This window comes from Gymnoscopelus braueri (genome assembly GCF_963280865.1).
Source record: "Gymnoscopelus braueri genome assembly, chromosome: 8".
NCBI classification, from domain to species: domain Eukaryota; kingdom Metazoa; phylum Chordata; class Actinopteri; order Myctophiformes; family Myctophidae; genus Gymnoscopelus; species Gymnoscopelus braueri.
In genome coordinates, this window is record NC_137609.1 from 5,751,008 (window position 1) to 5,768,716 (window position 17,709).

The following is a 17,709-nucleotide window of genomic DNA, read 5'->3' on the forward strand; positions in this document are numbered from 1 at the left end:
TTAGACTTACACGTCTCCTCGGAGCAGAAACCAGTGAAAATAGCCGATCTACAATCTCACAACCTTTCAGATTGTAGATCGGCTATTTTCAATGGTTTCTGTTCCGAGGAGACATACAATTTCTCTATGGGTAGATGGTTAGTGAACCAATGATCTAGAGTAGTTAGCGAAACAAAGGCCTGGTCCGTCAGGGACGGAAAGACTTATATATATCAACAGACACTACCAGGACTATCATATCTCTAGCTCAATTACAAGAAAGGCAGCCTATGAGTCCGAAGGTCACCGGTTCGATCCCTGTCCCCGACGATGTGTTGAGGCGATCATGATGATCTGTCTCTCTCTCTCTCTCTCTCTTCAGTTTCCATGTCTCTCTCTCTCTCTCTCTCTCTCTCTCTCTCTCTCCAGTTTCCATGTCTGTCTCTCTCTCTCTCTCTTCAATCTATTCAGTTTCCATCTCTCTCTCTCTAGTTTTTAGATTTTTGATTATGGTGATGTGCTATACATGCATGCCTCAATCTCTACACTTAAGCCTCTTGAAGCAGTCTACCACAGTGCCCTACGTTTTATCACTGGTGATGACTATCACACCCATCACTGTATTTTATATGATAAAGTGGGTTGGTCATCTCTCGCAGTACGCAGAGAGCAACATTGTATTCTTTTTATTTATAAGGCCTTGTGTGGCAAGCTTCCTCTATACCTATCTTCGCTCTTAGAACCAAAGGTTTCTGGACACTCAACCGTTCACAAAAACACATTAGATATACCAGTCCACGTAAGAAAAGTGAACAAGGAAAGACTGCCTTCATGTATTATGCTCCAAACAAATGGAACAAACTTCAGGACTCTCTGAAACTGGAGCGATTGGTCTCAATAGAGACATTTAGGGTACTTCTCGAGGACACATTTCATAGTAACTGCACCTGTTTCATGTAACACTGTTTATTTGCTTCTGTGATGATTGTAATATGATTCAAATGTTTGTTATTGTTTTTCATTATGTATGTATTTTATATGTGTTATATGCTGTTATCAGGGCGTCCCTGAAAAAGAGAGCTTGCTCTCAGTGGGCTCCCCTGAATAAATAAAGGAAAGAAAGAAAGAAAGAAAGTTTCCATGTCTCTCTCTCTCTCTCTCTCTCTCTCCATCTCCAGTTTCCTTGTCTCTCTCTCTCTTCAATCTATTCAGTCTCCATCTCTCTCTCTCTCTCTCTCTCTCTCTCTCTCTCTCTCTCTCTCTCTCTCTCTCTCTCTCTTTCACTGGCCCTGTGTTATCGCTGCTTGCAGCTATATTTTAGTTTGTACTTGCTCTGTGTTCCTTTCTTCTATATTCTTTCTCTATTTGAAATCTTCCTGTAACTCCAGATGTTGTATAATTGTAATTGTCCTTAACGTCTGTAATCATGTGATGTGAACACGTGACACTAAAGTTGATTCTGAATTGTGCCTGCAGAATACATTCTTCCAAACATCCTAAATATAGTAATGTTAAGACATCATAGATGATGTTTCACCTTCCTGATAACCATATTTTATATTATAGGATAATTAACAAAAATCTTGCACGCGTGTGTGTGTGTGTGTGTGTGTGTGTGTGTGTGTGTGTGTGTGTGTGTGTGTGTGTTAGTGCTTTAATTTAATATCACATAACACTCTAATAATGTAATACAACTTAAGAGTGATCATAGCCATTCCATTCATTGTAAAAAATACTGTCATAATTCATTGGGTGGCAGTGACTCAGGGGTAAAGTGGCCGGGTAGAGGGAACTGGAAACCGCAAGGTTCCCAGTTCCATCCCGGGCTGGGCTCCCCCAGAGAAGTTGAAGCGTCCTTGAGCAAGACGCTGAACCCCTAATTGCTCCCGATGAGCAGGTTGGTGCCTTGCATGGTTTCCTCCACCATCGGTGTACGAATGGGTGAATGAGTGAATGTAATGCACAATCTATGTAAAGCGCTTTGGATAAAAGCTACACAAATGCACCATTTTATTTACCATTAAAATACGTGAATTTTCTCCCCTCAGTTAACCAATATTTAATAAGTAAAATAACTGAAATTGTGCCTCCCATTGGGTGTTAAGAAACACAGCAAGATTACATTCAATCATATCAAAACAGTGGAATTCTAGAAAAAAACTGTTGTACCATATACTGTATATAGTTTATAGCCATTTATAGAATAAGTGAATAACACAACAATAAGTTGCAATACATAGGACTGTGAGTCTGACATTAAGGTTTTTCTTTTCCCTACAAGTACTTCTTTAATCTACTTGTCCCATCCAAATTCCTCCTGGCCCTGTCTAGGGGGTACCGTTGCCAGTGGTGCAGCGCATACATTTCTCTCACAATATACTTCTCAAATCCATTGCCTGTTGGTCATGTGTAAAACACTACAGAACATATATATTATCTATATTGCATCAAGAATTCATTCATTATATTTAATTGTAGATTAAAATAAGGTTCCAGGTTTCAACAATTTTAAACAGTCATTTGAAGCATGGACAGGTAAATATGGCAGAAACTGAACCAATCAAATCAATCCATAGTAATTTCAGATCAGACAGGACTCCATACTAACTTTTTCCACTGGTAGCACTGGTGCAGTACTGTCCCTTTAAGACAGAGGGTCCTAACTTGCACAGCACCATGTACCTTATGACAATCTCATTAGGCATTTGTAAAATGTATTTTCAAAAACATTTAAAAATAGTGAAAAGTAATCCTGGTCTCTCTACTGCCTCCCCCTGGTCAGCCAGGGCGCCTGATGGAGGGGAAAGGAACTGGTTGGAATAACGTGTTCCTTCCACGCGCTACGTCTAACCAGGGAAACTCCCCCCTGTCAGGTGAAAAGAAGCGGCTTGCTAGCTCTCATGCATTGAAGGAGGCATGAGCTTGGCTCTAGGCTCTCCCTAGGCTGGCAGAGGGAGTGTAGCGCCCAGGATTACTTACACAATTGGCACTGGGTGAAAAGATGGGTTACAAAAATCGTGGGATAAAAATTAGTTTAAAAAAAATAGGAAAAAAAAGTGAAAATAACCGATCTACAAGGTCTCTTGTAGATCTATTTTTAAATGTTTTTGAAAATCTTATGTTATAAGTGTCTAAAGGAGGGTGGGTGGGCGTGATGACGCTCTGACTCAACCATAAACAAACCTGATACGCGCATACAGTAGGCAGGACCACGACCATGTCACTATAACTCAGAGAACCACAAACAAACCCGAAAAAAATATACATTTATACAGGCATACATACAGGCATGTCACTATGACTCAGACTTAACCATAAATAAACCCGATACGCCCATAGGCATATAGGATCCGGTTGTCCAGATGCTATGCCCATATATGGTGAAATGCATAAATGGAACCCACGACTCTAGTAATAAAAAATGCCTATTAAGATTAGGCAAAATAGGGCCCTTAGAGTCTGCAGTGCATGCAAATGAGATCATCTACATCATAATATAAAAACTATAACATTCTAGTAAAACTGTTCTACCTTATACAATTGATATGGTTTACATGGTCATTTATAGTAGTAACACCAAAATAATTTACAATACCTCTAGGTAAAAGTTACTGTTATAATACACTGATGACTCCAAAAGCTGAGTCCTAATGAAAACTTCTGTTGACAGGAGCAGTATAAATATTCATATTTTTGCCCCTCTATCCAACTCCCTGACAATATACAGCTGTTAAATTTGATCCTCCCAGTGAGGTAATTTATATTTTTTTCTTTTTTTCCCCTTTTGGTGTGAATGCACTGATGTATTTTCAGAGCACTTAACTGACTGAAACTCTTCTCAAACTGTTAACAATGTGTCAAGAGTTTTCTTCTGTGTGGATAAGCTGCTGGTGTGTTTTCAGGCCAGATGACTTAATGAAACTCTTGTCACAATCTTTACAGTGGAAAGGTTTTTCTCCAGTGTGGAGACGCTGGTGCCTCTTCAGCACATCTGACCGACTGAAACTCTTGTCACAATCTTTACAGTGGAAAGGTTTTTCTCCAGTGTGGATAAGCTGGTGTGTCTTCAGGTGAAGTGACCAACTGAAACTCTTGTCACAATGTTTACAGTGGAAAGGTTTTTCTCCAGTGTGGACTCGCTGGTGTCTATTCAGGAAAAATGACCGATGGTAACTCTTGTCACAATGTTCACAGTGGAAAGGTTTTTCTCCAGTGTGCATACACTGGTGCGTCTTTAGGTCAGATGATTGAATGAAACTCTTGTTGCAAAGTTCACATTGGAAAGGTTTTTCTCCAGTGTGGACATGCTGGTGTATCTTGAGATGATATAAACGGCTGAAACTCTTGATACACAGTTTACACTGGAAAGGTTTTTCACCAGTGTGGACACTGGCTCCACTTGCCTCCTCCCAATCATCACTGTCTTCAGTGACTTCAGCGTCAGATTCAAGTTCAACTTCAACTTCAGAACAGTGTGAAGAGTTGTCTTCATCATCAACTTCACTTTTCACTGCTACTAATGTCAACATTGACCCATCAGGCTCCTCTGGCCTTTGAAGTAGCTCCTCCTGTTCCTCTTTAATGTGAGGAGGCTCTGGTTCTTCCTGGAGCAGACTGGGGCTGCTCTCCTGTTCAGGAGAAACCTCCTCTTTACACACAACCATGTGCAGGATGTCTAGGAGCAGAAAAATAACATGATAGTTATGATATGATAGATAGATATTTTTCTATCGTCCATGTTCCCTGTACAAAGTGAGCTATCAGCTACTTTGATTGACCAAACATTTACTAACTACAGGTTACTGAAAACGGAAATTCAGAAAAATCATGTTTTAGCAAGGTTTAGCTAAATAAATAATTTGAAATGTAATTTCAATTTAAATATTAGTTATTTTACCAAACAAGTGAATGTTCACTTGAATCATTACATTATAAAACGATATTAAACCATGAAACTTCACACATCAGCTCTGATTTGGAACAGGGTTCACCTGTACGTACAGTATGTATTTCCCCTCAAAGGTAGACCAATCACAGCTCATGTCTTTACCTGCATGACATCATGAAACAGAAACTTCTCCACCCATGAAGTTGGGTCATAGTTTAAAATCTAGAAATGGTTCTGTGAGTCTTTGAATGTGTTTGTCTGTGTGTTCGGGGCGAACTTGACAAACCGCTGTACCGATCAGCGCCAAATGTCTGTACAATGACAGTAGGCCAAAGAAGTATTTTTCACATGTGATAGAATGACTTAAACCCTCTATACTTAGTGAGCTAACCCTCTATTGTTCCACCCAGAAAAGAGATGCTAGAGTTCAAATGGTTGAACCTTAAATCAAGAAGCAGAGAAAAAGCCTGTCAAAGCTCTAAAGTTATATGATGCCTTTTTTCTCTCTTTTCTTTTTTACATTGATTCACACATAAGAGGATGTGCTTTTGGATGTTGAAGATATTATAACAAATTTTAGAGGTATCGTAATGATGGCTATACATATTGGGAAATTATCATTGTCATTGTCAACAGAACAGAAATAAAAGAAGAAGAAAAAAGAACACGAAAGAAAGAGAGAGCACATGAAACTTACTGAGGTGTGGATGGTCTTCAGGTGCCTCCTGTTTAATAGAAATGTCCCTGGCTGAGTCTGGAGAGTTCATCTTCACCTGCAGTCTGGACTCCACACACTGGTCTGAAATGAAGTAGTCTCCAGTTATTGAAGTCAAACAACATATGAACGTTGGGTGCAAGGATAATGGTTTATACAGTTTATATACAGTATTGTAGAAGACATCACACTTAACTTAATATTACACAAGGGAAATGTATCAAAAGAGTGATTCCTTAACTTTGTTACAAGTACAAGGGGAATTGTATTTGATCACATAAGCAGCCTTTATTTGACCTCGATGAAGGCAGTGATCAAAGTTGGGCTGCTCAATTATTCACATTCTATTGTCAATTACAATGTTGGCTTCCAACAATTATGAAAACAAGGTAAAACAATGATCGTGCTGCATTCCATTTCGCACAATCGTTTTGTCTTGTTTTTTCATAAATCTTAATCATAAATCCAGTGCAACCCTTTAATTTACATCGGTGCACTTTGGCCCCTCCCTAAAAGCTCAAACTCAATTCAATTCAATTCAATTCAATTCAAACAACTTTATTTTCCTTTTTGGAATTTCGTTTGTGCAGTGGTTAAAAAAGACAAACATACATATAGTCAATACGTGGGTGGGTGACGTGACATGCTGTCCCTGGCTGTCCTCAGTGTCAAACATGTATAAATAAAAAATATATTTGTCAAAAACCTTCTGAATATTGTGCAGGACATTATGCTTCATGTGAACATACTCGAGATTAAAACATTTACTTCCTCATTTCTTCAGAATTTTCAACCAAACATAGTAAAACTCATATGGTGTGACCGTCCCGGCCTTGTTTCTCAAAGTAGGAACTTGAATGAAACTAAGAAAAAAAATTGCTAAAATTATTTTAAAAATTCCATAAATATAATATAGATGTCTATTTGTGAGCCTAGTCTTTTCAGAATCCAAGCATAATGTTTTCAGTAAGTTCTGATCAAAAAGATTTTGTCCCTCAAACCAAAATCATATTGTGTGACACCATTTTGGGGCATTTCAACAAGAAATTGTTTGGACACCCTTTGGGATAGAGAGGTCCTTCTTCTGTAAGGCTGTACAGCACTTCCAACACAACAGCATGACAGGTGTCTGAGGTGAGTTATCATTTTAACTTTTTCATGAAATACCATGTTGTTGGAACTCTGACAAATGCGACTCTTCCGTGTGTCTGTTGGTGTGACACCTTTTTCATTAAAAAAGCTGAAGTTATTTGATTTTTGGGTCATAATTTCATGTAAATCTAGGTTGCATTGTTATAGCTAGCATGTTGTTAGCATGCTAATGTGTAGCTAGTAGCTTCAAGGTTAGCCTAAATGCAGAAAATGTAATATGGTGTGACACTTCATCATAATGGTGTGACATATCTGCCTGTCACGCCATATGACTTGATTGTCACACCATATGATATGAACTGTATTTTCGTACAGATATAACGATAAATAACAAAGTCCCATGTTTATTTTGTCCATTTAAACATTTGTTTTAAACATGTTTACATAAAATCTATATCCACAATAAATTGTGTTTAATTTAGTTTTATTCTGGGATATTTCAAATTCATCAGACAGACCGGGAACCCCTTCACAAAAACTTTCAAATACTGTTTCAATCTAAACATTTTATTCTCTTTGTCTTAAACTATACATTCCATGTTCTTCTGTCAGCTTGAAGATAATCTCTCAAGAACAGATTCTGCTCTGCGTTGGAATCTGTCGTAAAGGTTCGTCATAACGTGTACGCACTGTGTGGGCGTGGGCGTGCCTTCAGATCAGGAAGCAGGCCGCGCTTTACCCAATCAAATGTAGTGGGCGGGATTTACGTGTCCGCTGATCCTTCCCTACTCAAAACAAGCCGAAACTAATTTAACAATGGCGTCCGCGGAGCAGACAAAACCACGGAAAGATATTCACATTTTAACTTTCTCTTTCATCATAGAAACAAGTGGGCTTATAACCAAAACGATCCATGTTCTCTGGGAGAAGTGGTGTTAGTGTTCCGTGTAGAAATATTGTTAGTGGGAATGAAAACATAGTCGCACCACCCGGAAGTGGAGCGTGAAGGCAGACTAAAACCCCGGTTTCCTTTGCGCACGTGTGCTGCGTCGTCATTGTCCCAGAGCCAACATGAGATTGTACAAACAGCAGAGGGCGCTGTTTTTCATTCTCATTTGGCTTTGGGTTCCCAGATTGGCTTGAAGATGGCAAACAGAGAGAACAAGGAGATACAGGGAGAAACTGAACTCAGACCCAGCAAAGAGAGAGGAGTTGCTGAGGCGCAGAAAGGAAAAGTAAACAAGAACTATCTGTTGCCATTTGCTGACCATTAGGAAGGAAGGAATACATTATAGCTAAAATGTCAGTGGACTAGAACTCTGTAAGCAGTGCTACTATGAGGAACGTAGTTATGAAATTAAGAGATTAGACTATGGGTGGGTAATAATGATGTATTGATTAATAAATAAACATTGATTGAAATGAAATGTTCAGGCCAGCAATGAACACTTGCTGGCATGATTGGCTCACCACTGTTAAAATATTCACACTATTCTCTTTGCCTTTGAACAGATACCAAGACAAGAAATATAAGGGAGAAATCCCACAATTCAAAATAAAGAGTCTTCCGACGCACCACCTGAAGCTCAACCTGGACAAGACCGAGCTGATGTTCCTCCCGGGGAAGGGCTGTCCGCACCGAGACATGGCCATCACCATTGATAATGCTGTGGTGACATCAACTCGGACTGCGAAGAATCTGGGTGTGACCCTGGACGATCAACTGTCGTTCTTGCCAAACATCGCATCAGTGACACGGTCCTGCAGATTCCTCCTCTACAACATAATGAGGATTCGCCCCTTCCTCACGGAGAAGGCAGCCCAGGTGCTCATCCAGGCTCTTGTCATCTCCCTCCTGGACTACTGCAACTCCCTCCTCGCTGGTGCTCCGGCATCTGCCATCAGACCTCTGGAGCTTGTTCAGAAAGCTGCGGCTCGTCTGGTGTTCAACCGCCCCAAGTTCTCCCACACAACTATCCTTCTCTGTTCTCTACACTGGCTCCCCGTAGCGGCTCGCATCCAGTTTAAAACCCTGGTGCTAGCCTATAGGGCAGTGAAAGGAACAGCTCCTTCTTACCTCCGGGCTATGGTCGATGCCTACACCCCTGCCCGACCACTTCGGTCTGCCACCTCGGGCGACTGACTGCCTCGTCACTCAAGGGTCCTTCTGGCCGATCCACACGGCCACGACTTTTTTCTGTTCTGGCCCCACAGTGGTGGAATGGACTTCCCACTGATGTCAGGACAGCAGAGTCACTCACTGCCCATCTTTCGCCGCAGGCTGAAAACCCACCTCTTCAGGAAACACTACCCTTCCTCTTTGCCTGGCCTACTTGTTGTTAACTAGTTGTACGAACGCTTGTTTTATTGTTTTATTGGATCTTGTTTAGTCGATACAATTATTTGTTTTAGCTCCTGCTCATTTGATTTAGCTTTTTTGTCTCATCTGTTTAAGGAAATAATTAGCTGATATATTGCACTTTTATCTTAGCGCTAGGTATACTCTTGGTTGCTTGTTTTTGCAGAAAATGCACTTAAGACTTCTGGTGATTAGTAGTTTTCGTTCCCTACCTATGTTGAATGCACTTATTGTAAGTCGCTTTGGATAAAAGCGTCTGCTAAATGACTGTAATGTAATGTAATGTAATCATAGAGAGAGAAGCTGAGGGAGTCATGGAGAAATGCCCAACTAAAGTACAGAACAAAAAGGAGGAATTTAGAACAATTACTGAACTTGACTCCATCCCCAGATAACTCAATATATGATGGAGAGATTGACCCAAATCCAGCCCCAGATCGAAGTCCAACCCCAGATCGAAGTCCAGCCCCAGATCAAAGTTCAGCCCCAGGTCCAAGTCCAGCCCCAGATCAAAGCCAAGTCCAGCCCCAGATCAAAGTCCAGCCCCAGGTCCAAGTCCAGCCTCGGATACAAGTCCAGTCTCAGATACAAGTCCAGTCTCAGAATCTGAGACTGGACTTGTATCTGATACAAGTCCAGTCTCAGATACAAGTCATGTCCAGGTCCAAGTCCAGCCCCGGTCCAAGTCCAGTCTCAGGTCCAAGTCATCATTTGTCCAAGTAATCAATCATCCTTCTAGCTATTACCGGCTCATTAGAAACAGAAAGGCATTATTGTTGACTCACTCGCTAGCTTGTTCGCCTTTGTACATCTGCGTATGGTTGCTTATTATTTTGCAACATCAGGTTGTCAGGCTGCTATGGTCTATAAATCTAGTTTAAAGTTGTCTCTGTGTACAGTATACATTATAGGCTGTGTTACGACACCCCATATATGGGCATGTTACGTTTGTGATGCCCACCGTCCACATATTTTGTGCCGTACAATACTGTAACTATAAAATAAAGCACAACTAACCTTGAACGGTTAGTCTAACTGATTATTTGTTTCCACAATCGTATCCTGTTCGGGGATATTGAATTCCTTGTTATCCCATGTTAAAGCCCTACAATAATATCCTGTTCAGAGATATTAAGGCCATGTTATTCAATGTAAAAGCAATTTTCCTGTTGCTGTTTTTCCCAAGTAATTGTTTAATCAATCAGTAAAGTTCAGTACTCACTAATAGGTAGGTTAAAACACAGTTTCCTTTGAAACATGAAGATATCATCATACGGTGTGACACTAAATCATTTGGTGTGACGTTCCAAATAGTGAAAAAATCATACCTTTATTAATGATGAAAACAAAAAATACACAAATATTATTATTATGAAATATTATTATAAAAATTACACAAATATTTGTGTAATTTTAGAGAAAGTTTTGTCACAATAAATACAAAATATGTTGAAAGGCCGACAACATTGAGTGTTGATTGAGTGTTGATTACGAAAATAATATACAGATTTAATACATTTTCACAAAACTATAGTGGATTACAGGTTAGTTATGATAAAGGACTTTGATAAAGGGAGTAACTTGAAGGTGTACTCCATTTTCATTTTATAAACACTTATTGTCATGTCACACCATATGACGATTTTAGGCACAAGTACAACAACATGCTGAATAAACTCTCATTTCAATAAAATATCTAAAAACAAAATATGTTTCCATAAAGATGAGAGTGAGTAGAACAAAAATAAATCATTTTTATTCCTGTTATTTAAAGGTTTTTAAAAAACACTTTTTTTGGTGTGTCACGTCACTGACCCACAAAAGACACAAAGTACCTTTAAAACTACTACTTAAAAGCATGATAAAACTTAAAAGCATGATAAAAATCACACCCTGTGTGAAGTGGGCGGTGTCTTGCTAGCTAATCACAATACTGAATGGAGTCAACCAATCATGTACAAAAGATAAATACATTTATTGAAACACTCTTTATGATGGACGAAACCATAACTTTAAAAAAACAAATTTATTGTTTTTTTTTAAGTTATGGTTTCTTATATAGGGCTATGCACATGTGTCATGTGACACTGGCCAATCACAGTCCTGAATAGATTGTGATTGGCCAATCACAGCACAGGATAATTGTACAAATTTCAGAACAGTCGTTGTTGGCACTTAGAGTAAATATTCTCTGTGTTGGTCTTAAAAGCGAGCTTGTGGTCGATGGTGGTGCCAAGATATTTATACTCCTCAACTCGCTCTATTGTCTGTCCATTTATCTCCAGGGCCGGGGGAGTGGGCGGGTCACGCCTGAAGTCCACCAGCAGTTCCTTTGTTTTGCTGGGGTTCATCACCAGAGATGTTAAAGCTACGGGCGGTAGTCATTATTGCAGGTGGGGTTACTTTTCTTAGGGACTGGGCAAATGATGGAGGACTTCCATATGGTTGGTATGGAGTGTTCAGACAAGGAGCGGTTAAAGAGTCTACAGAAGACATCAGCCAACTGCTCATGACAAACCTTCAGCAAGTGCCCACTGATTTTGTCAGGACCTGGGGCCTTATAAGGGTTTGTTCTCTTGAGCACCCTTTCCACCTCCCTTGGGTGAAACTCTAGGTTGGTGTTAGTCGCTGCATTACACAGGAGATTGGTGGTCAGCTCCTCCCTCTCCTGAGTGAAGTTGTGTGTGTCAAACCTGCAGTAGGCTAGAAGCTGTTCAGGTTCTCTGCAAACTCCACACATTCCTCTGCTCTTAGGTGCGACGGGGGTCTGTTGTTTTGCATGCCAGCAAGTGTCTTGACACCTTTCCAGGCATCTCTGGCTTTGCCCTCCTGGAAGAGCCTTTGCTCCTTCTCCTTGTACTCCCTTTTGGCCTCTTTAATTTCCTTACTTAACCTGGCCTGAATCAACTTAGCCTCAATCCTACTGCCGGAGGTAAATGCTTTTTTTTCTGATTAAGTGTATGTTTTAGATTTTTTGTGATCCAGGGTTTATTGTTTGAAAAAACTTTAACTGTCTTTTTTGGAATAATCATGTCTTCACAAAAAAGAATGTATGACCTCAGTAGCCTCCTCTAGACTAGTCCCCTCTGTGAACGTTTCCCAGTCAGTAGTCATAGCAAGCCTGCAATGTCTCACTGGCCTCCTCATTCCACTGCTGCACCTGCCTTTTGACAGCTCCCTCTCTTTGTAATGTAGTGCGGTAGGCGGGGACTAAATGAATGACGTTATGATCAGCTGTACTTAATGGGGGTTTCTTATATGCCCTATATGCATTCTTCACGTTACCATAACAGAGGTCAATTGTTTTGTTTCCTCTGGTGGCGAATTTTACATATTGCTAATATGTGGGGAGAGGCTTTTTGAGTCGACAGCTGTTATAATCACTAATATTAGCACAGGGGCGTCTGGGGCATCGTTCTTTATGCGATGGACGCACGCAGAGATAGCCTCCTCTGCCCGAGCGTCATTGCCAGAGGCAAAACTCAGTCTCATTAGACTGTGAGATGTTTAGATCTCACAGATCTAGTCAAGATGATAATGATGGAGAGCCTTTTTCAAGGAATCTGATGAGGGAAAAAAATAGCAATAAAGCAGCCCATGAACAAGACAGGGAAACTACTTTCAATGCCATGCATTACCTGGATGGGTCATTCTAGGCCTGACTGCACTACAGCATCAGTGTTGCCATGTCTGCTAATATTATAAGCGACTTTGGGCTTTTTTTTCTGAAATGTTGCTTGTAAATATTGGTAGTTGTTTTTTGCTTCCCTAATGTTGTTTAAAAGCAGTGGTTCTCAAACATTGTCATGTCAATTAAGCAAGGACCCCCAAAATTAATATTTCCATGGACCCCCCCCCCCCATCTAAGAAGTATTTTGTGCCAGGGGCCCCCTTACCAGATGTGTGTTGATAAATGTTTCAAGATTCTTTTGAAAAGAGCAGATCTACAAGCTCAAAACGCGACGCGTTGTGAGCTTGTAGATCTTTTCATAGACCTAGTTGCTTATTTCTCTCGCAAAATCTGGCAACACTGTACAGCATGACTGATTGATTGATTGATGTACTTTATTTAGTAAGACATGAGAACATCAGTACATGGAAGTACAAATTCACAATACAAGGTCTACTAAACTGGGAGACTCATTAAGCACTGAGCTTGTTTAAGATGAGATCCCCATGCACACAAATCATGATGGATGACAAATGTTTAACTTCACTTGACAATCACATTAACATTACTGTGGACAGAGTAACGATCCTACTTATGTACTAGCCTTGATAGAAGACTGTCATATATTATCTGACAGTCTTGGAGTAGGTTCAAAATAGTCTTTGCACTTTCACACTTGGGGTCTGTACATCTACATAAACGTTCAGATTTCAAATATGAAGTGCTTACCTCATGGCCACGGATGTTAAAATTATGTACGGGCCCTCAAAGTTACCCGTATCTTCCGTATTGTTCAATAAGAAAAAATGTTCTCATAGTTTTTCCTCATAGTTATAAAGTATCAGAGTGCAATACACCTCTCAACCGATAGGGTCACGCAGTTGAAAGCAACGGAGATCTGACAAAGATCGGATTAAAATGATTACAATTGAACAATACGGAAGATAAAGGTACTTCTGAGAGCCCGAACATAATTGTAACATCCGTGGCCATGAGGTAAGCACTTTATATTTGAAACCTGAACGTTTAAGTAGAGATACAGACCTAAAGTGTGAAAGTGCAAAGACTATTTTGAAATAACTCCAAGACATTCATTATGACCGATGACCGTCTTGATCCAAGGCTACTCATCAGTGTCGTTTCCTGAGTCACTGGGTGTTTCGGGTCTTGAAACAAGCACCCTCCTCCAGAAGTCCCAACCAAGGCTGATCAAACCCCGGCCTGTGTCCAAGTGGCAAGCTACTGCCCCGTCTCTTGGGGGCTTAGGGTAGCAGGTGAGCTGTTGGCAACAGGTGTTCGCGACACTAGGAGGCTCTGGGCACTGTGGGTTGCCTCCAGGCCTGACCAGAAGTGCGTCTGAGCAGAAGTGACTTCTGTGCGATGTGTCGTCGTTACCGCTTTCAAACATCTCATTCTGCCTTGATGAATTTTTAAACCCTCTTGAATGTTGCAGGTTTTACCTCAGTATGTAGCTTGCTTTGGGAAGAAGAGGTTAGGGCTGCCAACCCTCTCCATCCCAGGTTGCCGTCTCTCCAGCCGTCCTCTGTCTCTCCAGAGTATTTCAGTGAACAAAACATCTACTGATGATGCGCAAACTTGGACACATCATCAGTGTTGTTTCCTGTACTCACTGGTCAACAGTATACTTCTAGAGACGCATACAGTTGTTCCTTCCCGTTTAGTCTTTTTTTTGTTTTACTTGTTTCTTTCTTCTATATTTCTTCTCTATTTTAAACTCCTCCTGTAACTGTAGCTGTTGAGAGCTTGTACAAAAATAATCTCACACACTCTTTTCCATCTGTAATCATGTGATGTGACACTAATTGATTGATTGATTGATTGAATATTTTATTAGGCAAAAAATGTAAAACAGCACAGTTACATTTAAAATACTTTGTCTAACAGGTCCGTTCATAAAAGTCCTTGCGGACTTGTTTCCAATGAGGGCCTTGGTATTCAATTCATAGGCATATATAGTGGCACCACAGTTCAAATATCATTACAAAATAAACAGCAAAAAAATAACACTATTGTGCTGGACTCTGTACTTTATTTTCATACATTTCATTGTTGAGCCACTAGGTGGTGCTTGTATGTTGTGTAACTCTTTAGCCTCTGTCACTGTGGGCAAATTGGGCCTAATTAAGGGGAATTAGGAACACCTGTTTACCTCAGTATGCCCAGAAAACTCAGTATGCAAGTTGTGACTGCAGATAGCAGACGTTTTTGACATCCACTCAGTTTGTGGTCACCATAGGATCATTGCTTGTAAGTTTGTGCATTCCTTTGTTGTGAAAATGATTATGTGTTGATATAAGCTGACTTAGGCTACAGTTCTGAGCTTTATTAGACATTGTAGTTTACACCTGATTGTAATTTGACAGCTCTGTTTGATGTATGCAGTACAGAATACATCACCAATCCATGTTTATTTCTCTTTGTAGTTTTACTGTGTGTTTCCTGCTACACTGTTACCAAGTGGAGGAATAAATCCATCGCTCTGCGAGAAACAGTAAAAGGACTCCCAGTTGTCTGTCTGTCTAGTTGGAAAAAAGGGAACTTTTTGACGAGGGCGGAATAGTAAAAAAGCAGACACAACGGTGATTGCAACTTCGGTAGGTCAGATAGCCTACTAAGCCTGCTCAACCACAGCCAACATGTCGGAAAAGCAGCTCGTGGTGAGATCAGAGTGCGGCTGCTCATCGCAAGCATCAAAACACTCCAGTAGATCATCAACTAGTCTGGCTGCAGTAGAAGCACGTGCCAAGGCTGAAGCGGCTCGCGCCAGAGCGGCCTTCGCACAAAGGGAGATTGATGTAAAAGTGAACCAGGCTCAACTGCAAGCTCAACTGCAAGTAGAAGCGACGCGTCTTGAGGCTACACTGGAGGCCATGCAGCAGGAGAAAGAGGCGGCAGCCGCCGAAGCCGAAGCCACTGTCTTTGAAGCAGCTGCGGCCATGGAAAACATCGACGGGCTGTCTGGGGTGCCTGACGTCGATCAAAGCTCACCTCATAAACCATCCGAGATAACTGAAAAGTATGTTCAGGAGCAGTATGCCTATGTGAATACCGAAGAGCCATCAGCATACACTGACGGTGCAGAGCCCGATGCTCAGGCTAAATTGGCTTCCTCAGCAACTGACAACCACAAGCTACCATTGGACCTTTCCCCAGGCCAGAAACCTATTCATAGCCAAGGTGAGAGGCAGTTCTCCTCTCCACATAGCCCAACCCTTAACAAACCGTCTCCTACCTTGAGACAGCCACTGGTCCATTTCAGCCCCAAAAAAGAAGGTGAGAGGAACACACCACAGTCAACTGAGTTAAAGAGCTCACTTAGAGACAATACAGAGCATAATGACCAGTCACGTAGAGATGGACATCATGTGTCTGGTGAATCCCGTTCCGTCTCAGACTTGGCCAAGTTCCTAGCTCGCCGTGAACTAGTCACAGCTGGGCTCACAAAATTCAATGACAGTCCGGAGGATTACTGGGCTTGGAAATCTACATTCTCCAACGTCATTGAAGACCTTGATTTGAAACCCAGTGAGGAAATTGACCTGCTAATTAGGTGGCTTGGACCAGAATCCACTGCACATGCAAGGAGAATGAGGTCAGTCAACATCAGAGACCCTGCGGAGGCCCTCAATATGGTCTGGGAAAGGTTAGAGGAGTGCTACGGCTCTGCAGAGGCCATGGAGTCTGCTCTCTTTAACAAGCTGCAATGTTTCCCCCAGATCTCAAGCAGAGACCCTCAACGCCTGCGGGAGTTAGGTGACCTTCTCCTTGAAATTCACCAAGCCAAACAGGAAGGTCACTTAGGTGGCCTGAACTACCTGGATACTGCCCATGGCATTAGCCCTATTCTGGAGAAACTGCCCTTCAATCTCCAGGAGAAATGGATGGTGCATGGCACAAGATTTAAACAACAATATCACCTCAGCTTCCCACCTTTCTCAGTGTTCACCGGATTCATTCGTGATGAAGCGAGGATGAGGAATGACCCGAGTTTCATGGCTACAACCTTTCGCACCATCCCACCTCAGAGAGACAAATTCTCACCGAAATCGTCAAGAACGGCCGTAACAGTGCACAGAACAGAGGTGGACAGCACTCAACAGAAGGATGATGCCAAAGATTCGGACAACCCTAAGAAGCAGTGTCCTATTCATAAACAACCGCACCCTCTGCACAAGTGTAGAGGTTTCAGATTAAAGCCCCTGGAGGAACGAAAGGCGTTCCTTAAAGAGAACGGTATTTGTTTCCGTTGCTGTGCCTCAACTTCACACCAAGCAAAGAACTGCAAGGCTGTCATTCAATGTTCTGAGTGTGACAGTGACAGGCACATTGCAGCCCTTCATGCTGGCCCAGCACCCTGGACAGTGAAGCCAACCTCTGAAGAGGATGGCGGGGAGGAAGAGGACTCTCCCTCCTCATCTTACTAGTGTATGTGATATCTTCACAGATACCAGGCGGGGAGTGTGCTGGACTCTGTACTTTATTTTCATACATTTCATTGTTGAGCCACTAGGTGGTGCTTGTATGTTGTGTAACTCTTTAGCCTCTGTCACTGTGGGCAAATTGGGCCTAATTAAGGGGAATTAGGAACACCTGTTTACCTCAGTATGCCCAGAAAACTCAGTATGCAAGTTGTGACTGCAGATAGCAGACGTTTTTGACATCCACTCAGTTTGTGGTCACCATAGGATCATTGCTTGTAAGTTTGTGCATTCCTTTGTTGTGAAAATGATTATGTGTTGATATAAGCTGACTTAGGCTACAGTTCTGAGCTTTATTAGACATTGTAGTTTACACCTGATTGTAATTTGACAGCTCTGTTTGATGTATGCAGTACAGAATACATCACCAATCCATGTTTATTTCTCTTTGTAGTTTTACTGTGTGTTTCCTGCTACACTGTTACCAAGTGGAGGAATAAATCCATCGCTCTGCGAGAAACAGTAAAAGGACTCCCAGTTGTCTGTCTGTCTAGTTGGAAAAAAGGG